We start from the raw sequence: 24,223 nt of genomic DNA, 5'->3' as shown, positions 1-24,223 counted from the left end.
CCATTTCATTGAGCAAGATCTTTCCAAAGCTCAGGATAAAACTTCACTGAGGCATTAGTATTACAAGGAATCCTTGTAGCTTATAAGGACAGAATAATAAATTGTCTTTTTGAATGTATTCTATAGTGAGAATTGGCTTATTCCTTGTAAAAAAATTCAAGTGTCACTTTTTTTCAAATAAATCTTAAAAGAAAATTTGTGAACAATTTATTTATAGATTGGGGGTAGTGTCAGAAAACACAAAAAATCTCTTCAAAATCAAGAGAAATTAGGAATATGGAATGCAAGCTCTTAGTCTCTTTCCCTCACCACAATTTAATCTTCTGCTGAAATTTAACTGATACCAAACCAAAGTAACTGATTGCAAAGGTTATCTGGCAGTCCTTACCACAGAAATGCCATTGTTTTACTCTGATATATCTAAAATACCATTTAGGCCAGAGTGAGATGGGGTGAAGATTCTTTCCACAAGTCCAAGTAGGTTGAAGTTTCTAAAGGGCAATTTCTGTTAAAACTAAATAGACATTATAAGCATTTGCTTTACCAAATGCAGTCAGATTAAAAGCTTTTACATTACTCTGCTAATATAGAAAACGCTGGACACATCACCTGCTTTTCAGTGCTCTTAGTCACATTAACCTATTATAAATTTATATAGTTCAAAACAGAATTATATTAGATGATCCTTAATTAATGTTTTATGTATTTTTAAAAGGCAATTTTAGACATAAGGAGGGTTACATTAGTCACATACAGATATTCTAAAGTCAGCTGCAGTGTTTTAAAGGTGCTGTTAACTCTGTAACCGCTGAAAAACTTTGGGTTTTTGAAACAAACCAAATACATCCCACAAACTGAAAGATGTGTAAATGTACAAACGTTCTGTTTGAATTTAGTAAGGTCAGTAGAGTCGACCATCTATCTATTATCTGTTTGAGGTTTTTTACTAAAACTAAAATTGCCCTCAAGAGAAGACAAGTATTTAATTTCAAAATGTACACATGTAGTTGCATAAACAATTGTATTTGATTTCTTGTTGGGTTCAAATCTCCAAATACCTTGTCAAACATGCTATCCATACTTCCTAAAGAAAAACTGTACTAAATCAAGTTCGGGATTTTTTTATTATTCTTCAAAAGAAAATATCGGCTAGATATTTATTAGTCAATTCTTGAGCTACATACAACTACTTTTACAATGTATGGCATGTTTCAGTATTTGACAGAAAAATAAGTAAAAATAAAATAAAAAATAAATAAAATGGTTTCTCACATCTCAAAGCACAAATGACACTAAATACCAATTCCATTCCAGAGTAAATATACTTGGTTAACACAATGACTTAAAGGAATGATTTGTTTCCCAAGATGCAGTAAATCTGCCATTTGTTTAACTATTGGTAATCACTGTATTTGAATTACATAAAGAACATGGAAATTAGAGGAAAGAGAAACAGATGCAAATTGGTTATCACAATGCAAATATGCTGTAATGAATTCTCTATCCTATGCAAGCAGCATCATCCCCAGCAGCCTACTTTGTTCTTAAACCAGTGAATATATATATACACACATAGATGCTTAAGACTGACTTGAAGTCAAAACATTTACAGAAAAGTCTTTCAAGCTGCTTCAGTGTGGCTCTAAGAGCCCACAAAACAATATGCACTGCTTCTTATTTCCTGATCATGGTGTTAGGATTTCCCTCACACTCATTTTCAGCAGGTTCAGAGCCCTCCAACAAACCTACCTGCACTCTGCAGCCCAGTGACTTGGTGGGCTCTTCCCACCCTTGCAGAGTAGAAACAGAAATCTGGTACAGAAGCAGCAGAAGACAGAAATGGGGAGGTGGGACAGCTCCCATGCATGGTGTCCACATGCTTTCCTAGCCATAGGTACCAGTAGCTGTGAGTGGCAACAGGACAGCATGTAAAGCCATGTGAATTTGCTGTGTAAGCCATTCACATGGCTTACACAGCAACAGTCCAAATTTTTTTCCAAACACTGACAACCCTAGAGAGGAAGACAGCCAACCTGTTAGATTAAACAGTAAACAAGGGATTCCCAAGAGTTTCTGGAAACAATGAAGTGTGCTTGAAAAGAAGTACAAAAAGACCATGGCACTTTGAGAATGTCAGTTGCCCTTCTGTAATTGCACTCTCTGCCTAGAGGTTGGCAGAGCTTCCTAACCATTAGGGCCACAGGGAACCACATGCAGACAGGGCACTGGTGGTGCAGGTTGGAATGCAGGACCCACATCTCCAGTGTGGGAGCTGTCTCAGCAGTGGGTGGGTCATGCAGGCACAAGCAAATCCAGAGCACCCAGGTAACTGCAAGTGTGTCAGATTCACACTGCCAGGGATTAGTTATAAAAGGCTGTTTAGAAAATTAAAGGTGTTTCTTACAATTTCATTGTAAGAAACAATTGTAAGAAACAAATGTAAGAAACATTGTAAGAAACAATTTCATTGTCTAGCATTGTGGTTTATCTTCCGTATTGTTGATATTAATTGTTGTTAATTATGTGTCATTAAAAAAATCAATAAACCGCTTGGAAACATTTTATTTAAGCCACCATGAGTTGTGCTGGTTTTCTGTCCAACATTGGTATAGATAGTCTTCGTGCACAAAGAACATGTCTTCAAACAAGCTCTAAATGTATGGCAGAGAAGAAACATCCATGAGCCAGAAATGTTAAGCAGAAGCTTTCAATAGTGGACTGAATTGTGGTAAAAAAATGAAGGTTGCTGGTATCAGGATATTGCAATAGAAGTGGCAAATATAAATATGTATTAGTAGATATATAGTATGGATGGGTCAGAAGGTGACTACAGTCTTTGGCCATAGGTATTGTCCCTTTAAGTAGGTGATGGCTTTAACAGCTAAACAAGATTTAGATTAGGCCAGTTGATTGAGGTATGTCAATTGAGAGTAACTGCTCTTTGACAAAACACCAAATGATGAGAAATGCAAGAACTGTGCAATTCTGTTTTGCTAGCTGTAAGAATGTAATTTCCTCAACACTTTGTAATAAAAGAGTTATAAGGAATGCATAATACAAACAGCCTGTACTCTGAAGAATACTATTTCACACTAAACAGGTCATATTTATTAAGGTTTACAGAGTTACAACATAAAATCATGTTAAAAGTTCTCTGTATACCCCATTTTGCAAAACCTTAACACAATGACTTCTGTGACACTGTAGAATGTTGCCAAATGAAGTTTGACATGTGATACTGGGCCTATTCACCCTAACTGGGCATCCTAGGTTCCGTTTACTGACAGACACCCTGGGGATGATTTAGATGTTGGTTGAATTGAACTAGATCCTGTTATTTCTTTCCACTGATTACAGTCAGACTCAGCAATGAGGCTCACAATGTGCCTTAGGCCTGCAGTAAAATGTATGGAAGAAGAACAACTTCTTTTTTTGGTTTATCTTCCTAAAAATTAGTGTCTTGGACTGGTTGTTACATGAATGACAAGTTTAATATAAGCAAAGTTAAACATAATTAAAGAAGTCATGATCTCTAATTCATGCATGCATTTCTAACCTTGTACAACTGGAATTGAAAAATGCACACTCATTTGTAAATTGTGTAGTTCTTATACAACTTACAATGTATACGTTATTGGCTAAATAGACACTACTGCATATGCATCTGTTAATTCAGTTGCTAAGATCAGTACAGTTGCATTTATTTTAATGTGCAAGTTCCAGACTCTCGTTTAACTGAACATTCATTTGTCTGGAAGACTGAATTTTTGTGGGCTCTAATTTGTTATGGAAAATGAATGCACTGTGCAAGAAAAACACACATTTCTTCTTCATCAGCCAAATTACTTTTAAATTTAGCAGCATGACTGATTACTTATGTATGACAGTTGCTACATTTTCAGATAGGACCATTTCATAGTTACTTATACTGAGGTCTAAAAAATTACTGAGATTTGTATTTACCATGAAAATCTATAAAGAAAAAAATAAACTATATTGATAGATTTCATGCAAGCATAAAAATACTAATGAAAAGCATTTGGGTTTAAAGCTGAGTCATTCTTCATCCTCAGTTGAACTATTACTCTTTTGCTATGTTCACAAACAAGTCTTTTGTATGAAGTATGATCGGATTTTTAATAATGCTGATGACTTGGTAGAAACTCAGTAGGATAATGACACATGGTAATTTTCCTTTCTTCAAAAGGGAAAATAAAAATAAGTAATATCATCAGTGTTTAAAAATCTCTTATTCTTCTGCTGCTCAATTATATTTTCTATAGGAAAAACAAAGACCAAAGTGGATATTCAAGCCTAGCTACTAATAATCCAGTTTACTTCTCACACATTTATATTCCCTGTACAATCTAGAAGGTTATTTAGTCAGCATCAATGCTATGGATTTTACTTAATTGTTAAAAACAGAGAAATAATGTTAGCCCCTTTGATTTTTTTTCAGCTACATCTGTCTCACTAGGCTTTTAATATTATTTTAAGTTTATGCAATTTTATGCAATAAGTTTTTTTTTGTCTCTCATCGCCACATCATTCTAGTGAGTTAAAAGGCTGCAATATGTGTCATGCCTTCTATTTGCTAAATGGTTTGGGAGATTATTTGACTGGAACAGCTGTCCATCTTCTTTTCACCTTTCCTTCCCTTTCCTTCCTCTTCCCTTCCCATCCCTTCCCTTTCGAAATTATCATGGATAGAAATACATACAAATTCTTGAGGGATGGGACTAGTATGGATATATCACAGTACTGTAGATACAAGTAAAATGCTCAGAGGGTAGACTTGAAACTGAACTCAAAGACCATTAACAGAAGTTTGTGTAGCCCATTTTATCTTTACTAAAAGCTCCAGAACAGCTATCACCAAAAATGATGACTTACCTAAAGAAGAATGAGCTATATCCACTGTATTTATATCTTTAACAACTCCTTCACAATAGGATGTTATCTCTAAAGGGAAGCAGGTAAGAAGTATGGAGAATGTTTTAACATACCACACCACAGAGTCCAGTTTATCATGCTACTGAAGATTCATTCACCTTATATACAGAATTTGAGAAGCCCCCCACCTTTCTTTTCGTAAATTTGAAAATGGAAAGATTTCTTTCACTTTGAATAAATCAAACAATTCTTTAGCTCACATTCACTACAGAAATCTAAGCAAAGTTTTCCCTCAGTTTGAAATTAGTTTGCCAAGGAACTGCTGCCATTTCGTTCGACTCTACTTAGGTGTCTTGAAACTTTATACGTCTCTACAAATCAATGTTTAAAGAAGGGTTTCAGTTTAAACTAATTAACTTGAAGTGAAGGATTTTCAGTATCTAATTCTGGAAACTGAATTTTGCTGCATAAAATATCTTAAGCGCTGACTACGATTACAGCTATGACATTTAGATGCTGAATTTTACATGCTAGAAATAGTAATTTACCTAAATTTATTTTTATATTGAACTAGTCCTCATAAACAATTCAAGTACATTCTATAAAAGACTTCTTGCACTTTAAATCAGTTAATACATTACTTCTATTCACTTATTGTATTTAAAAAGTTATGCTGTTTTGTTTTTTTTTTGCCTTCCATTTGTGAAATAGCTTTCTAAAAAGACAGTGGCATTGACAGGCTGGCAAAAATGTGGATAGAGTCTCAAAAGCTTTGTTCTACAGCATTCAGGGATACCTTTTTCTCTACTGCAGGCAGTCACACAAAAACTTTCTTGAAATCCGGAACACATAAAGCCTACCAGGTAACACTTCTGTCAGGAGTGTTTTTTTACTATATGTGCTTCCTTCTACATTTTATTATTTAGTAAATAAATCAGTTATTTGTCTCACCAATAATGTTAAGACCTTGTGGTCATAGCGGTTTTATTCATCCATCTAGATGTTAATGCTTTGTCACATAATTATGTCAGACTATTCTGAGTGATAACCAATCTACTTATTTTTTTCTTAAATGAATGCAGGCTGCAAATTTCACTTGCCATGTACAAATAAATAAATCCCTAAATGTAACATCTGAACTGGGATGATTTTTAAATGCATATTCAATTACAATATGTTTGAGGCAACAAAATCAAAATTAAATTCTACTTCTTGTATTTCAAGAACTTAAATCCCAGATTTCCTAGTAACATTTTGTGAAAAGCTGTGGAACAACAACAAATTATACACTAATAACTACTTCTAATAAGAGGCAAAAGGGATAAACCCAAAGCTTTCTTATATAGGAAATATGGGAAATAAAAAAAGATAATAAACTTGGAGGGATGTGTAAAACTGTATTTTTCTTTTCCCAAATCACTCATAGAAAGTTAATTTATATCAGTTTCTTAAGGAGCTCCTCAGGATTTTCACTATCTTGAAAGTCACTACTCTGATTATTGCCATCTCGATCTGAGAACCAGGTTGGTTTCCTGGGAAACAAGAGGTGTATGCATGTTCACCTGGCATCAAGCAGCATGAGTTGAAGCAGCCCTATTCAGCTGTTTCATTTCTAAATAGGAACTGGGACAGTCCCACCCATTTTAAAACAAGTAAACAGGGATAACTTTCACATCAGTTAAAAGCTGTTCTATTTGCTCTCTTTTGATCAGAGAACATGATGTTTACAGGAAACTGTAGCTGTGTAAATATCACTAAAAGAAGCAACTGAAGAATTCCCCTACATAATCAAATTAGATCATTGTGGTTCTTACCTTATCTCTTACCTCCTTCTAATGTTTCTGAATTCAGGAATTTTTAACAGGAGTTATGTAAGAAATTTTGCATCCCTTTGGATATATTTGTCTGAAGGCCAAATCCTACTTTTGGTACCCCAGCAAAAGTCTGATTCATGTTACTGTAAATTAAAGTTGGTTTCAAATCAGAAAAAAAATACAATTCAGTCATGTTTCTGAATCTCATCTTCTGAGATAAAGAACGTATTGTCTCCCACTCCTCTGAGAACTTCCAAAACTAGAATCCTACATTTGGTTTGGGGCCACTCAGTGCAAGAAAGGTGGTGACCAAGTGGAGGGGGTATGAGGGGAGGACACAGAAATGGTGGGAATAGTTACTTGTTCCATGAGGACAGCCTGGAGGAGCTGGGCTTGTTTAGCCTGGAGCAGAGACTGCATTGAGGGACACTTAACAGCATGCCCCCCCCCAGTGCCTATTAGGAAGTCATTGAAAAGACAGAGCCAGACTCTTCACAGCAGCTCAGGTTGGGAAGATGAGAATCCACGTGTACAATTTGAAATGAGAGATGTTCAGCCTGAATATAAGGAGGGGCTTTATCATCGTAAGGAGAGTCAGGCAGTGACACAAGCTGAGAGGTTGCACAACCTCTGTCCTTGGATGATTTCAATACCCAGCTGGGCGAAGACCTAAGATGGTCTGACCTCAGAGCTGACCTGCCATGAGCAGGAGATTGGACTGAAGACTGCCTGAGGTCTTTTTTCCATCTGAACAATATAATTTTATGAAATTTGCTTCTTATACAGAGCTACTTAATTTTACCGGATTAGGTATTTATCTGGTTTAGTTCATGTGACAGAAAATCCAGGCAAACATCAGTTACAAGAAGTAATTTTACAGTTGCGCAATCAATAAATCTGAAGCCTATGCTTCAAAAAACCCTGGCACAACCCCATTAAAAGACATGAAAAACAAGGTAAGAGCCAATTATGTGTGACTGCCAAGTTCATTAACGTTAACTAACAAGACTGTTGACTTCTAAAATTGCTTGTGTCAGGTGGCAATGACAAACTTGACAAGACAGTACTTGCAAAATGTCATTAAATATTTTGCATCTCATTTCTATCAATATCAAATATTAGATCAAGACAATAACAATGTTCATATGAATTTGAAAGAACTAATTACACAGCTGCTTTAGAAACCCCACCACATATGAGATTATAAGTATGACAATAACTTTCATTCTGAGGACTTTAAATAGGGAAAATGCTCCTGCTATAAGTAATAAATAGCAACAATTATTATAATGACAACAAATAATACTGAGCTTTGGCTCTTCTCATCCTGTCAAAGCAGAAGTAATTATTGTTCCCCCAAAACTGCTGATAAAGGAGTTTGCTGCATATTAGGGATGTTTAATGCTTATTTTCAGAGTGTCTCTCTAATACTATGTGGGCTTTTAATTTTTGTGTGAGGCTATGGATTTTGTTCTATTTTCTTCAAAACATTGCAAAAATCAAAAATATATACCATTTGCTAAGACCTCTTCTCCAGTTTACAGTCCAGAAAACTAATCTTTCAAAGAGGTGTTCTATTTTGCATTTGTCCCCTAGAACCCTTCCAGAAAAATCTGCATGTTATGAGAATAAAACTAGTTTTAAGCTGTGGATATTTGTAAGACTTGAGATATGGATGTAGATTCAGGTTAGAAAATGTGAGACAAAAATTGAAGTGTGTTGACAGCCTCTTTATCCCTCCTTCTGGTCATGTAAAAAGCAGCATGGTATAAGCATCCTTATGGCATTTTAGTTTTTTTTTTCCTAGTCTAGGGAGACAAAACAAAACATCAAATATAAACATATGTTTTACAAATACTTCTGAAAACTTGAAATGTGTACGAATGTCATATAAAACCAGATACATGCATGCTTATATAAAGTTATTCTGAAATTTTGTGCTTGTATTAACCAGATAATGAAAATCCCACATGAGACTTAAGCTCATAAAATGGCTTTTTATTATCAGCTTCAATCCATCATTTTTCTGTTCTGAATAAAAATAGAGAAAAATATAAGTATCTTCCAAAACTGTCTCTACTTCAGTGATTTCTTCAGCTGGCTATCACCCAGATATTTGAATTCCATATAAAATAGTGAGCCATCTTAAAGATTCAGACGCTTATAGCTGTCAATATTTGTATTCACTACATATAAAGAATGTATGGCTAACAACATCAGATTTTCTCCTGCTCATTTCTTAGTTCAAGATGGGTTACTGTGTGATATCTTCCCCAACGTTCATCTGCCTGCATCTGTCCCCATTGTAAATGAGTGGATGCCTTGTGGCTAATCTCACCCTTGCTGTTGGGAGACAGTGCTTCAATGGGTATAGCTGGACCTGCCACAGCCAGGTTTTGAGACTGGGTTTCATATTCACTATGTGGAAAGCAAGCATATTTGGTCTTCATGAAAATTTTAGAGCTGTTTTAACAAACAGTGGAACCTGCTTGGACCTCAGTGGTTTGACAAGCCTGACGCATTGCTGTTTTCCTGAAGAGCATGGTGCCTCCCCAAAATCAGACAAGAGGGTTGGTAAGGCTCTACTCCACTTAGTTTGGCAAAAGTAGCTAATCATTCAGCAGTGGCAAGTGGCATTCCTGGTGAAGTGGCTCTGCATGCAGTTCACTTGTGTTCACACTGGGATTTCTAATGCTATCGATTCACTGCAGGAATCTTCACTGTTTCAAAAATTAAAGCATGCTTTGTGGCTTAGTGTGTTAGGAAAGCCAATCTCATAGCAAGCTGCCACAGCAAGTAGAGGTCTTGCTGCCTTGAAATTTCCCCATCTAATAAACTGGTTTAACCACAGACTGAAACAAAACAAACCAAAACAAAGAAAACAAAAAGCAAAACAGAACAAAAAAAAAACCAAAACATTTTCTACTGGCTCAACCAGTTATGCATCGACTGTACAACCCATAGATAGGCGACAGGGAAGAGAGGGTAGAAAAAAGAGAACTGAACCTTATGTTTCACAGTGATTTGTTGTTGGTTAGGCTCTGCTATAATGTCAGACTTAACTGAAGTAACTATATTAGGAAAAAACCCTTTTCTTCTTTAGATCATACTGAGGTTTATAAAAATGGCTTCTTGTAGGAGAGAGATTTATAGCAGATCAGAAACCCAAACACATGCAGTTAGTTAAAATTGTATTTCTACTCTCCACATTCTGCTATAACAGAAGGCAGTGAACCACTATTAATATGTTAGACATTAGAATCTTATTAGTCCTTAGTGAACTGCAAACGTATATGTCACCATTTAATCCCTCAAATTATGTATTTAGAAAATATTTGAATACTTCAGGACTATAACAGGACTTCAGATGTTAACCTGAAGACTTTTTTGTTTTAATATTAACATCAAGTCAATTTTATAGCATTATAACATTTGTACATCTATCTAGCAGCAAAATATGAGTTCATCACAATTAAAATTAAGCAGTTTGATATAAAATTGAAGTGTTAAAGTAAATAATTTCAAGTTCTAAACCCTCTGATACTCTAATTAATTTTATTGTAAATGCATAGGAAGGAAAGAGTGGGTTCATTACAGCCACTTCAGGCCTAGAAAACATGAATCTTTCCAGTTAGAATACAAGCATGCCCTTTGGTAACAAGATACTAGGCATGTAAGCCCCAAACCTTTCAAATGTTCTTTTTAAATTAGTGTGGTGCAATTAATCCTGCTACTACATGTGATAGCTCTCATGATGCCCCAGCCTTGAGAATTGTTACTTATGTGAAGAGAGTCAGTGGCTAGCAGAGCTGCTGCTGCACTGCAAATCTTTACATTCAGCAGGCAAAACTTTTTACATAATATTGAAATCTGAGCCCTTCACATGTGACACAGACTTAGAAAGAAACCTTTTCTGATTTCATAGAACTATAGAATATTTTTAGTTGGAAAGGACCTTAAAATCATCTAGTTCCAACCCCCTTCCATGGGCAGGGACACCTCACTTTAGCCCATGTTGCCCAAGGCTCTGTCCAGCCTGACCTTGAACTGGCAGGGATGGAGCATTTACCGCTTCTTTGGGCAACCTGTTCAGGTGTCTTATCACCCTCACAGTAAAGAACTTCAAACAGATTTGATGACATCTTCCCACTGTAGTATTTCTAATTCTATAATCTATAATCAAGGGAAAGCTATGCAGGTGACTTAGATGCTCAGTGCCAGCTTGAACATCAGTCCTAAGTTAGGAAACACCTGGGAAGAGTAACTCAGTCACTGGTGTCTGGTAAATGGCCTTTGATAATACTCTTAACCTCATTTTTGCGTTGATTCGGAGCAAGTATGATGTATCTAGCTTTCTAGAGGAACTTAATTGTAGTTTAATGTCAAAAATCACATGCTGGCTCTGATCTCAAGCTTCCTGGTTCTCAGAAAGTTATGTTATGAGATTGAATGCCATTATATGCTCAGCTGGTGAGACTTTCTCCTTAGCAACCTCCTAAGCGCATGCAGCCCCAAAGAAATCACAATTCCTAGGAAAAAGCTACATTCATCACCTTCAGAGCCACAGCTATTTCTCTTTTGGCAAGGAGAGAGTTAGTGTGGATAGCTTTAGCTGGCTATGTGCTGAAAAAAACAACCTTGTTAGATTGGGGGAACTATCCCCATGGAACGTGAATTGGCAGAAGGCCAGAGTCTGCAAGGAAGATCCAAAACAAGCTGCAACAGAGCAGCAACCCAGATCTGAAGTATCAATTTTCAAAATAATCGAATCATTACTAAGGGCATGAACTACTCAGTAATACTTTCTTTTTTTTCCCTTTTTTTTTCTTTTCCTTTTCCTTATAATAACCGTAAGAACTGAATTCAATAAACACTTTTTTTCACCCATAGTTCTGAGTGAATGGAATTTCTGGCAGCTACCCAAACAGGTCAGCATGAGCAGGATAATGTGGCAATCTGTTATCATTAGCTCTGTTGGAAAGGTTCTGAAGACACTAGAGAGAATTAAATGACCCGGAAAACTCAGTCTATGGAAAAGTCTATTGTACTCATCTCCGTTATTTCCACCTCTATGCATCACTGGAACAGTGGAACAACATGATTTGCAGTGGTGACAAATATAAAGGTCATTTCTCTGTTTTTCTTTTATCCAGCATGAGCTATTTAAGGATTGTTAAGTTTCCACACACAGAAAATTACTAACTCATGTCAGGTTCTTCCATTCTTCCAGTATGTTAGTGTACTGAAATCATCATACTGAAATCATCAACATAGAGTTGTCTTTTTGAAAATCACTGCCACTTTTGTTCCTGTGCATCACTGTTACAATTGTCAGAATTTCAGATTGCCTAGACCAACAATACTCTAAACACTCTGTATTTCCCATTTTAGCAACTGTTTTCTATAACTGGTGAATTTTTTTTCCAGCAAAATTTGAAAGAAAGACCAGTTCTAAAAGACCAATTAAATGTAATCACTATGCCAAAGACCGTATGGAAAAGACAAATATTATAAAAAGACTGACATTGCCTATTCAAAAGAATATGCATCAGAGAAATTTCATTTATGTAAGTTTTGCTGCTGTTGTTCTGAATTTATCTGAGTGATTAACATAAAATTGAGAATGAGACTTTGACATGCACTAGCTATTCTAATTTGACAGTTGTGTACAAAAGTATTATTCCTGGGAAATCCAACAAAAGATAAGCCCACAGAAATGAAAGAACAAAAATAGGGGAATTAGCAGAATCTTAGGGGAGAAAAAAAAAAAAAAGGATTAAAGCATTCCCAGTTTCAGAGCTGAGGAAAAATTGTGTAGTCAGGGGAGCTCAGTGTTTTCCCTAAACCTTTTTTATTTCACACTGTGGACTTACTGAGATATTGAGGACATGTAGTATCAAAGATAATTGTTTTCAGGGCATATTCATCACCAGTAAAATAAGCAGAGGCATAAAATTGTGCCAGACCATCTTCCTTCATTATAAATGTTGAACAAAACACACCATGATGTGTGGTTCACCGTAAATTTATGTTATTTTTTTACATGGGAATTTCTACAAGTGAACACTAACATTTATTAGTAATGAACCACATGGATTTAAGAAACAGACACAAGACTCAGTTCTGCTCTATTGCAAGAAAGGATGAAGTTAACATCATGTGCAAAGGTGGGCAGGCCAGAAGTTAGTTCGTAAATGTTCCTGGCGTATTTGTCAAAATTGGACTGTCAAAAGCCTCCAGCCTAAAGACTAAGAAAATTCTGACATACTGTATACATAATTATTCAGCCTATAAATAGATATTAATTTGAGAAACAGAAATACGTAAGAAGTTAAATTCTCAAACAAAATTTTTAGTTAAATTTATCTTTTCTGCTCTTTGCAAAGAAAAAGGGGAGATTTTTCATTTATAGCTTGGGAAAAAAATTTTCCTCTTCTCTCCTCCTACTAAGTCTTGATCCTCAAAGACATTGAAGCCATTTCTTTGGTGCCAGAATACCTGCATAGCATGCATTCAGAGTCCAATTTTTTTTTTTTTTAATATAAAGAAATTCTTCCAATACTCCTGCTACTCTAATGAGGTTTGTACAGAGAAAACACGTTAAAATCCACCTGCCAGTCTTCCCTATGCTTTTAGTGGTTGCAATACATTGTCAAGAGCAGGAAAATGAGTTAAACTGTGTTATATTTAAAATGACACTGTGAATCTACTCATATCAAGTTCATCAGTTCTAATTCACTTATGTGTGTTCGGAGGTCACAGTCTGTCTCATTCATTACAATGGCTTGCTTGTTTTCTGATATGATTCTCAATTAGCCGGGTAGGCAGGTAAAACATCTGACATCCAACAATGAACTATATGCTTCCAAATATGTTTGCACAGCCACATGTTACACTTTAGCAAGCTCTTTAAGTTGACCTATTAATAAACCATAGTTTGAGGTTGAGAATAAAGACTCAACTCAAAAATTAATTAGAGGTGTTCTGAACTACATGATCATAAGTCATTTAGCTATTAAATAATGAAGCACACCAGTTAACAGATAACTGCAGACATTTATCCATCTTATTTTCATCTGTGCTGTATTCATGATAAATTTAAAGTGAATATCCACCGTTCATCTGGATAATGAATGTCAGATTCAAATGACTCTTACCTGCAGCTGCTATATCACACTGGTTTGTATCACAATAGGCTCTAAATGGGCACACCATTACTCACATTCATCTGCTTCATTAATACAGATTTGTATTTATTTGAATATTCTAATAAAACATGTATTTAGTTAAAAAAAACACTTAATATTAGTTGGGAACAAACTCTTGACTGCTTAAAAGGGGCACTATCCTTTATCGTTAGTTTTGCCTTCACAAGAACTTACTTGTGATTTCAGATTCCTGTAACAAACCCTCCATATACTAGAACTAGACCAAACCACACTGAAATACCTAGGAGGTTTGAAATACAATAAGACTTTTCTATATAGTCTTGTCTACAGAGTTTTCAGGGCTAAGAAGACGCTATTAAACATGAAAAAAAAACATCTTTAAAAAGCTTTTCAGTGCATCCAGGTTAAGAGCATATTGTAGTGACAATTTTAAAATATTTACAGGAAGTGGTAAGCACTTTCAAGACAGATCTTTCTACAAAACAATGTTAAAAAACTTAGCAGTATTATCCAGAAAACTAGATTTTATTTTTCAATCTATGTTTCATTTATAAACTTATTCAGGCTAAACAGCTGGTAAGACCTTCTGTGTTTGATTTTAATTTTTTAAACTAATACATGCAAGCAATAAGGTCATAAACATGTTCCAAAAGCAGTTCAGTTTAAATATCCACTACCTTAACTCTGTTATTTGCTGTAAAGAAGTTGTCCTTCAAATCAGAAATGATCTCCACAGGCTAGGTCTTGTATGAATGAAAGCCGATGATACTCAGGAGCTGAACCAAATCAAAATATATAAAGACTCTTTTTCAGTAATCTGTGGGGGAAAAAAAAAAAAGAAAAGAAGTTACATGCACGTGTAGTCCTACATTTGAAGTTTGAGATCACTCAAAACTTCTTGTATGTGGAGATCTCTTCATTTGACTCTCATATTCAATTCCTTGTATGTTTCATGACATGCAGAGTTTACTGGCTGTATGAATTAAATCTTAGATACCTGTCTTGTTTCAGAATGGATATAAAATTCAAAAGTGCTTTGCTTTATGCTGGTAGAGGAAAAAATGCTATTTCATACAACAACAACAACAACAAAAGTAGAAGTAAAGAGTCCTTTTTTATCTGCTACCCTATAAAGAAAAGATAGTACTGAGAAGAATGGAAAAGTTACAAGTTTACATGATTAGCATTTTTTATTTATGTAACTCATCTATAATGGAATGATATAATATAATCTCTGTTGTTTGAATTTAAACAACCTTATAAGCATTTTTCTAAAGATGTTTTTCCATATTATTATTTTTTTAAGGTGACCTTTTCTGGGTGATATTTTGTCTTGGTTTTGGCTGGGATAAAATTAATTTTCTTCCTAGCAGCCAGCGCAATACTATGTTTTGGCTTTACTATGAAAACAATATTGGTAACTTTGGTGTTTTAGTAGTGCTCAGTAGTATTTATTCTAAGTCATGGACTTTAGAATTTTCCATGCTCTAACAACAAAAAGGAACACGAGAATGTGGGAGGGAGCACAGCCAGGACAGCTGTTCTGAGCTAGCCAGAGGGTATTCCATAGGACATCATGTTCAGTATATAAACTGGGGGAAATTAGCTGAAAGCCGCCACCAATTGCTGCTAAGGGATGTGATGGGCATCAGTCAGCAGGTGCTGAGCAATTGTATTGTGCATGACTTATATTTCTCGGGTTTTATTCCACTTCCCCCCACATGATGATGATGCAGCATTATTTTAATTATTAACCTATTCTTCTCTCAATCCACTGGTTTTACTTCATATCCAATTCTCTTCCTTGGGAGGGGTTAGGGGGCAGAGTGAGTAAGTGGCTGCTTAGTTGCAAGCTGGTGTTAAACTAAGACATGTAATCACAACTTTCTTGATTACTTTAGAATCATAGAATTTGTGTTCAAATTACTCATTTGAAATTATGGTAGAGTCATGCATCACCATTTAGCTTATTACCCTTAAAGGTACAAATTCTTTAAAATAATGATTGTTTGAACTATCCAATTATCAACTTAAATTGGCAACAGAAAGATCACAACACTTTTAGTAAACTTGAACAGTTACTAACATCCTTAATTAAAAAAAAAACCAAACAAACAAACAAAAAAATCCTCCAAACAAAAAAGCACTGTTGTTGTGATGTTGTGTGAGCTTTTGGTTTAATTAACTTTCACGTGAAGTCTGAAATCCAGTCTTTTGCCTGAAGAAGTCTTTATTAGCCAAACAGCAAACACAGTTATATCATCTTAAAACTTATCCTTTTTTTTTCTCCACTTTTTCTTGTATCTAACCTATGTTCTCAGATGCTGCTTCCCTTGACTTTCACAATACTTCATTCTGACTTAATGAGTCACAAGAATGTCCTTCTGTTACAAATTACTCTGTAGTTAAGCTATTTTCCTGGGAATCAGTCAGCAGCTGGGAGTACATCTATTAAATAATTTTAGGCTTAGTAAAAGCTAAACAATTAAATAAAAGCCAATTAGCTGTCCTAGTCAGACCTGTGTATATAACTGCCAGGAAACAGATTAGGTGTCTAAAGTTCTGCTACCAAAGGCACTGTGGTAGAACTAACTACCAATTTCATAGCTGATGCACTTGAGAATTCTGAACAATCTTTCCTCACTGTACTGGCCTTGAAGTTTGAAATAAAGAATTTATCTAAACCTTGCCTTTGGAAAGGCACTGAATTAGAGATGGGAGACTAGTTTTGACTTACATTGCATATTAAATACATATATATATATATGTGTATGTATATCTCAGTGCAAGGGAGAAATACTGATGCTTTTCTCATTAACTTTCTGTAGACCAGCCTAGTGAATCAGAATTTGCCTAAGTAGTATTACAGCTAAATCCCTTACTGCTTGAATGATTCAAAGCTGCATCTGCAGTCCAGCAACCATTTAGATTTGTGAAGCAGAGGAAGATACTCCGCTCACCCTTCTGTCAGGGTTGGCTTAAGTTGTAGAAAACAGTGAAATTTTATAAAGATTATGAAGAGAAAGACTACAAAAAAAAAAAAAACACCCAAAACAACAGTGATGAAGCCATTGTATGGGAAGAGAGACAATTAGATCTGACTTATCATTCCCTTACAGTATTTGTATGGGTTTTAGTCATTAATGAAAATAATCTATGTAAGTAAGTGTCTATGTGAGTAAGCCTAAAAGCACACACACAAAAAAGATGCTTCTTCCAGTCTTTTTGTTGTCCAAGTGACCAAGTTGTAAAAATTCATGTTCTAATAAGCCTTCAAAATTGTATTTCATGGCACACCTTTGCCACCTTTAGTAAGGAATGTCATCCCTCCCTCTTATCTTTTAAGCACTTTTCTGTTAGCAACCATTTAGAGACACATTCTGCAAGGCATGAACCATTACCCGTCTTTGAGAGGAAAAGCTTCAGCTGCCACCTTTGACATAAACACTCCCACACAAACACTATTTATTGCACTTGACAAAATGTGAGCTTCTCCATTCAGCACCTGGGTGTTACAGACCTCAGCCATTAAGCATCTCAACTTATCTGTAAGGTAAAAAAGGCACTAGATTCTGCTCTGAATGGAATGGATTCTATAGACCAGTGAATAAGATACTGCCTCAACTATTAAAGGAGTATGGTCTTTCTACTAACTCTGCAAGACCTCAAGACTTGACAGGTTTTCTTTGTCTGAACTTGTTTTACCTGGTTAAACTTTGCTGTAGCCAGTGGAGCTGCAGCAGCAATTTTCAAAATGACTAGGTAACAAGATCCATTTCATTTTGTTTGTGCTCATCCTTGTATGGTACAATTGTCATGTAAGTAATAGTAACAAGTAGTTATTCTGTGTATTCTGTATATAATATTTATGACTGTAACAAAATGGCATAGCATAGAAGAATATATCCATGGTATGACAAAAGTGACCTTGAAAGCAGGATGTAGTGTAGAAAGGGGCAGGCACAGAACCATAAGAGAAAGGACACAACTGATGATGGAGACCCAAGGGCTATAATCACCCCACTGGCCAGCTAAGAAGGTACAGACCTGGCAAAATCAGCTTTTCAGGCAACAAAGAGAACAAAGAACATGTATCTAACATATGTAAAGTGCACCATGAATAGTACATCCAGATAATGTACACACTTGAAAACCAGTTAACAAACAGCAGGCTGTGAGCATGTTGATAAATATATGAAAATGTCCCTGTGTAAGACTTAGATGAGGAGTAATAAATCATCCATGAGTCTCACCAAAGGATTCAGGATGCTGAAATCTAGCTATACCCTCTCCCCATGCTGAACCAGAAGATGCTGGAAAATCAAACTTAACACCATAAAAGTGGTAAATATCAGGACTTGGTGTATGGAAGTGTCAACTTCTTATGCAACAGTATTATTCCCTCTATTTTCTATTTCTTTTTTTCTGTAATAATATGAACCAAACTAATGAGAAATCTTCAAGTAGAGAGGATTTAAATGATACTAGCAAATTATCAAATTTGCATACAAGGTGTGTTTCTTTACTGGCCATAAAAATATCTTGAGCATAAAAATATTCCACTTCCCCACAGCACCTTTTGGAACTAATTCCTAGATGTTATTAAGCTGATCAGTCATTTGCCTGCTGGGTTTACGGCCACCTGTGAAAGGAAGACATTGCCCTTAGGAATCATGTCATCCTGTGGTGTTTCATATATACATATATATATATAAATGCTGTTTGCTGCAATGCCTTTTCTTTTTTTCTATTTAGTGGAAATTAGAAACAGATAGAAATTCACTGTTGAAACAATGCCAAATAACTTACCTTAGGTATGATTTGCACCTAAATTTTTTGTTTCCTTGAGTTTCTCTTAATAGAAACAGAGGTATTTATCCATGAACTCTTCGAGTATGTGTGTGCACTGTATAAGCTCTTACTGTGTATTCGTACATATCCATATGCCTATATATTGATATTTGTTATTTTTAGAGTGATTTAACATGAAGGAAAAAGAATAACTCATCTGGGTTTGTTGTTTGTTGTTTGTTGTTTTTTGTTTTTTTTCCTAATAATGGTCACAGATTTAATTAAAAAAAATCCTTTGTTTTTGAACTAAAATAAATCTGTATTATTTTTAGTTTTGATCTGAATGTCAAAAAATAATTGTGAAAAAAAGGTTGCACAATAACACAGAAGTATGATGCATTAAAAGGAAAAATACCATACTTTATTCAAACTTCTTATTAGATAGAAACATCTGCAGATTCATGAATTCCACAGAAGGTGGCCTAGCCATTAGGTTTCAGTAGCTGAAAGAAACAATAAATCACAGCTTTTACATTTACAGCCCATTACACCCAAAGGTCTAAAACCTTTCTGTGGTTATTTGCAAGGCTCAGAGTACTCCTGCTGCAGAGTCTTATACTTCCCAACTTTCTGTAATTAATAGATGTTCTATTGTAGACTGAACAGGAAATTAGAGTAGAAGAGGGGTGTAAAATCAGTATCCACAGAAAGGCTGTACAGGAAGGCTGTGAAGAATAGCTCACTATAGGGCTATGCGACTTTCAGTGAACCTCCGACAAGACAGGTTACATTCTGATTAATGACCGTTAAAGAATCAGTGAATTTTTGTATGTTAGAAAGGGGAAGCACTAATAAAGTTATTAAATGGTGGAAGGGCAAGGGGTGTGGGGGGTGGTGGTGGTTGGGGGGAGATAGAGAGGGAATAGGTTTGGGAAGATGATTGATTGAGACCTGATATACTTAGCTAGAAAAAATAGTCTGAAAGATGTATAGATCTTTCTCCCACTTTTGACCTCTCACAGGACAGTTAAGCCCTTTTAAAGCTTCAGTCAGTGTAGAAGCTCAATACCCTTCAATCCTATCCTTAAAATATCCTGGCAATTGACTTCCCCTTCTGCATTTATTAAACAAATCTATTACTTCTGATGCAGAACGGTTCAGAAAAATAGCTACCTTTTGCTCATCTGCCTATTCAGAATTCCACTTTTCTTGCAGGGGCTAAATCAGAGCTTCCTCCCACTTCATTTAGCCTTTTCCCTGTTATGGCAATGGGCCCACGGTTTCTATCTAACTTGAAAATGTGTCTGAGCAACATCAGCTTCTCTAAGAAATGTAATGCCCCCTACATTGCAGTGGAGGAAACTCCAGTCATCTTTTAGACAGATGAAGTGGGTCTCACTATCTATGCCTGTACTACAGGCTAGAGGTTCCTGCTGTGCAACTGGCTACCTGGTGACTGCAAGGCAGACAACACCATCCTCAGCAAATATAGCTGCCATTAAAATCACAGACAATTTTGTTCCTAAATATCTCCTGGGAGGCCTTGTACTGTAGGTTGCACTGAAGAATATGCTTGCTATAAAAACCACAAGTATTTCCACTGTGTATGGTGCATTGCAAGACTGCTTTTAAATTCTTAGTGCAATGTTTTCCATTTAGCATCTTTTTCTGCTGCTTTCCTGCTTCAGTCTATTTCTGATATTGTACAGTCTTCACAGGTGAAGATTAAAAAGGGAATATGAGAAAAGACACAGAAGGTAGGTATACAAGGAAAACTTGAAGGCAAAAAAATTGCTTCTCAGGCTCCTTATCAAGTGTACTGGTCGTGACGCAGGTTGTCATACTTCTACCCAAGCCTTTAAAAAAAAAACAAAACAAAACCCAAAGAAAACCCCCAAAACTGTTTAAACATGACTACTCCATGAGTTAGTCATTTCTCCCATTTCACATTATCCTTTAATTCCTGCTTTGAATTTATTCATATAGGATTCAATCTTATAATACGTGACTTAATGAAACAGAACCAAGGATATCTACTGATTTATTCTAAGTGTGAAAGCATTTCTGTACTTGTATGAAGAGCAATAGTTTTGGTCAGCTCAAGAGAAGCTGAGTCTAATTCTGACCTTAAATGAAGAAGAAAATGTTTCCACTTAGAAACTAAAAGCCAAGTCCTGCAGTGGTGAAGAAACTGTTATTTACAAGCACAAAGCAAGCAGGCACAAGGGAATGATATATACCATATAGTGAGTGGCAGGTTATGATCCTCAGAGTGATTTTCAGCCTGTTCACTGTAGTTAATAGACTTGACTGCTAGAAAAATGTTTACAAGTCTATGAATCTAAGAATTTCTTCCAAACATATGCATGCTATGTGGAGTTCAATAATTAAAAAACTCCATAATTTCTTAATAAAGTTTTAGACTGGTAGACAGAAAGAGAAAATGTTAGCAAAGTCTTTATATACATATATAGCAGTAAGTCCATTTTTTAATTTAAATGATGCCTTGATATTTACAAGTACTTTTGTATCGTCTGCTGACACACACCTTTCTTCTGCAAGCTTCAGATACAGTAGGAATGAACACAGAGCAGTCCTTCTTCTCCTCTGCATATAATAAAATTACGGTGACTGTAGTATCTGTAACACCTAGCACTGGTCTTGTGTGCAGTATATCACAATTTTTTTACAATAGAGGTAAATGTCCGTTTTCAGAAGGGAAAGCATGGAGAGATGAACTGTCAAGTGAAAGGTTAAAAGCAGCCAATGCCAAGAAAGATGAAGGCTATAATAAGCATTTCCAGCAAATGGTAGAGTTCTGTAATGGAAGAATCCAATGGCTTATATGCAGAATTTGAAAGAACAAAATTCTACATCAGAAAACAGTTCCTAGCCTTATACATGAAGCTTTGAGGACACAAACTCAGCTCTAAAAGAAGGCCATTTGCCCAGTGGGCAGATGTAATATTACCGAGTGCACAGGTGTAATATTCTGATTTCTGTTTCTCTAGCATCATCAGAGAAGCTTGTAGAAGGTTAATAACATAGTGCTGTGTGATTTAGTTTGGGATTGTACTCCATATTGTAACTAATGCAATAACTTTCTGATGTCAGCAGCCAGAATGGTAGCCTGGTTAGAGAGGGGAAAATCACTAACACAAGAAACCACATCAGTCTGGGAACTGTGAGCATTAGAACTAGGCCTTGGGACGAGAAACATCCTTGAAAAACCTCTCTGAAGTACAGGTGGGGAACCTAGAAACTGATGAGATCCTGGGATACCATCATTAACTGCAAAACACAAGAAAATGTAATGCAACTTACTGTCTGGGAAAATAGAACTGGGCTGAAAGAAACATCAGCACCTACAGGCTGTTTCAGGTGAAGAGCAGACATTAACAGCATCCATTGATTGCTCAAAATGATGGTGTCCTATGCCCTTTTATGACTTTACAATATGAAAATTCCATTGATATGTTGGAGGGAAGGAATGCCATCCAGAGGGACCCTGACACACTTGTGAGGTGGGCTGATGCCAACCTCATGAAGTTTAACCATGACAAGTGCAAGGTCCTACACATGGGTCGGAGCAATCCCAGGCACAGCTACAGGTTGGGCAGAGAAGAGATTCAGAGCAGCCCTGCAAAGAAGGACTTGGGGGTGTTGGTTGATGAGAAAATGAACGTGAGCCAGCAGTGTGCGCTCGCTGCCCAGAAAGCCAACCGTGTCCTGGGGTGCATCAAAAGGAGTGTGACCAGCAGGTCGAAGGGGGGGATCCTGCCCCTCTACTCTGCTCTCGTGAGACCTCACCTGGAGTATTGTGTGCAGTTCTGGTGTCCTCAACATAAAAAGGACATGGAACTGTTGGAACAAGTCCAGAGGAGGGCCACGAGGATGATCAGGGGACTGGAGCACCTCCTATATAAAGATAGGCTGGGAAAGTTGGGGCTGCTCAGCCTGAAGAAGAGAGGGCTGCGTGGAGACCTCATAGCACCCTTCCAAGTATCTGAAGGGGGCCTACAAGGATGCTGGGGAGGGACTCTTCATTAGGAACTGTAGTGATAGGACAAGGGGTAACGGGTTCAAACTTAAACAGGGGAAGTTTAGATTGGATATATGGAAGAAATTCTTTCCTGTCAGGGTGGTGAGGCACTGGAATGGGTTGTCCAGGGAGGTTGTGAATGCTCCATCCCTGGTGGTGTTCAAGGTCAGGCTGGACAGGGCCTTGGGTGACACTATTTAGTGTGAGGTGTCCCTGACCATAGCAGGGGGATGGGAACGAGATGATCTTAAGGTCCTTTCCAACCGAAACCTTTCTATGATTCTATGATTCTATGAAAAGGGCTTAGTTTTCATTCAAAGCGGAACCACTCTCCCGGAGAACTTCCTATGTTGTATGTACTTTTACTTTCTTAAACAAGTTGAACTCCATACAAACTTTCTATGAGACCTTGGACTCTCACTGGGGCTGGCCTGCTGACTCCAGCCTCCTGATGTGAATCATTTTTAAAGTGAAACTTTGTCTGTTACCGTATTGGTCCTGCTCTGGGCCCTCTTTTGGGATTTGTTCAGTTTGTGCTTCCACCTCTGGGATGACTGAGTCCCTTTCGATGGCTGGTTTATCCTTCGCTTTGGGATGGTTTGGTCCTTTCAAAAATCTGTGTAATTCACTTGAGACCGGTATCACATAATCATGCAAGTAGTCTATCATAAGCATCTGCTGTTATATTAGTGAGAAGTTGCCTCGCTAATGATAAATTTGTATTAACCTGTAATAGTTATTGTTTGTTATTAGATTGATTGTTGCTATTTGATTGGTTGCTGCTGTTATTGACTACTGCCATATTATTTATCGATACTATACTATTTATTGCTGATAGTGATTTTTAATACCTGGAGATAGATACATAGACACACACTTTATTAATCATTTGTATGAAAAGCCTCCATCTTTTTGTGCATTACAGTATTCCACAAACCCATGGTAACCATCTGTATACACACACAGGCTGGCAAACCCTTTAGGCCATGACACTTAGTTACTAAAATTTAGTCTTACGCTTCTTTCATGCATGTGGTCTTGCGTAGTGTAATCTCCCCTAAGTGCCCTGTCATGCAGCTAGGCTTGCTCCAGTGCAATAAAACACGTGCACATTGATGGGGCAAGGAAACTGTGAGCAAGTTCATTGTCTAAGGGTGTTATCAAATTCCACTCCAACTTGATCTTCATGTTTGCAAACAGGGGTGTATTGCTGAACCTTTCTATCAGAGATGATGCTTCTTCTGGCACTGCTGCTGCATCACTGTCAATAAAATAATACCTTTGGAAACAGCACACTGTCATTGCTGGTTGCCAGTGCAAGTAATCTTCTCATGATAAAACTCCTCTGAGAAAAACTTCTGTTATATCTGTTTGCTTGGTTTCTTTTTTAATTGTGTCAAAGTACTTATTTTCAAGTCTCGTTAACAGGATGCTTTCTTTCACCTTTATAACCACAGATGATATTTCACAGATTTATGTCACTTTCTAGGAGGAAAGAAAGGATTATGACTAAT

The 24,223-nt window shown here is 36.5% G+C and overlaps 1 protein-coding gene across 8 annotated transcripts in view; it reads right to left on the bottom strand.

The window, feature by feature from the left end:
- CNTN5 (contactin 5) overlaps positions 1-24,223 on the bottom strand; it is a 642,522-nt gene that overhangs the window by 436,517 nt on the left and 181,782 nt on the right. The window contains exon 1 of one of the 8 annotated variants that reach the window (XM_062607748.1): positions 14,554-14,736. The exons of the other annotated variants lie outside the window; for them this stretch is intronic. The gene's annotated coding sequence lies outside the window, so the exon portion shown is untranslated. Of the gene's footprint in view, positions 1-14,553; positions 14,737-24,223 lie in introns of those variants that run through there. 8 annotated transcript variants of the gene reach the window in all.

The sequence above is a fragment of the Pezoporus occidentalis genome, unplaced genomic scaffold (genome assembly GCF_034315485.1).
Source record: "Pezoporus occidentalis ecotype Australia unplaced genomic scaffold, CSIRO_AGI_Poc_V1 ctg125, whole genome shotgun sequence".
NCBI lineage: Eukaryota > Metazoa > Chordata > Aves > Psittaciformes > Psittacidae > Pezoporus > Pezoporus occidentalis.
Note: the sequence above shows the minus strand (reverse complement) of the source record. Positions and strands in the feature narration are given on the sequence as shown.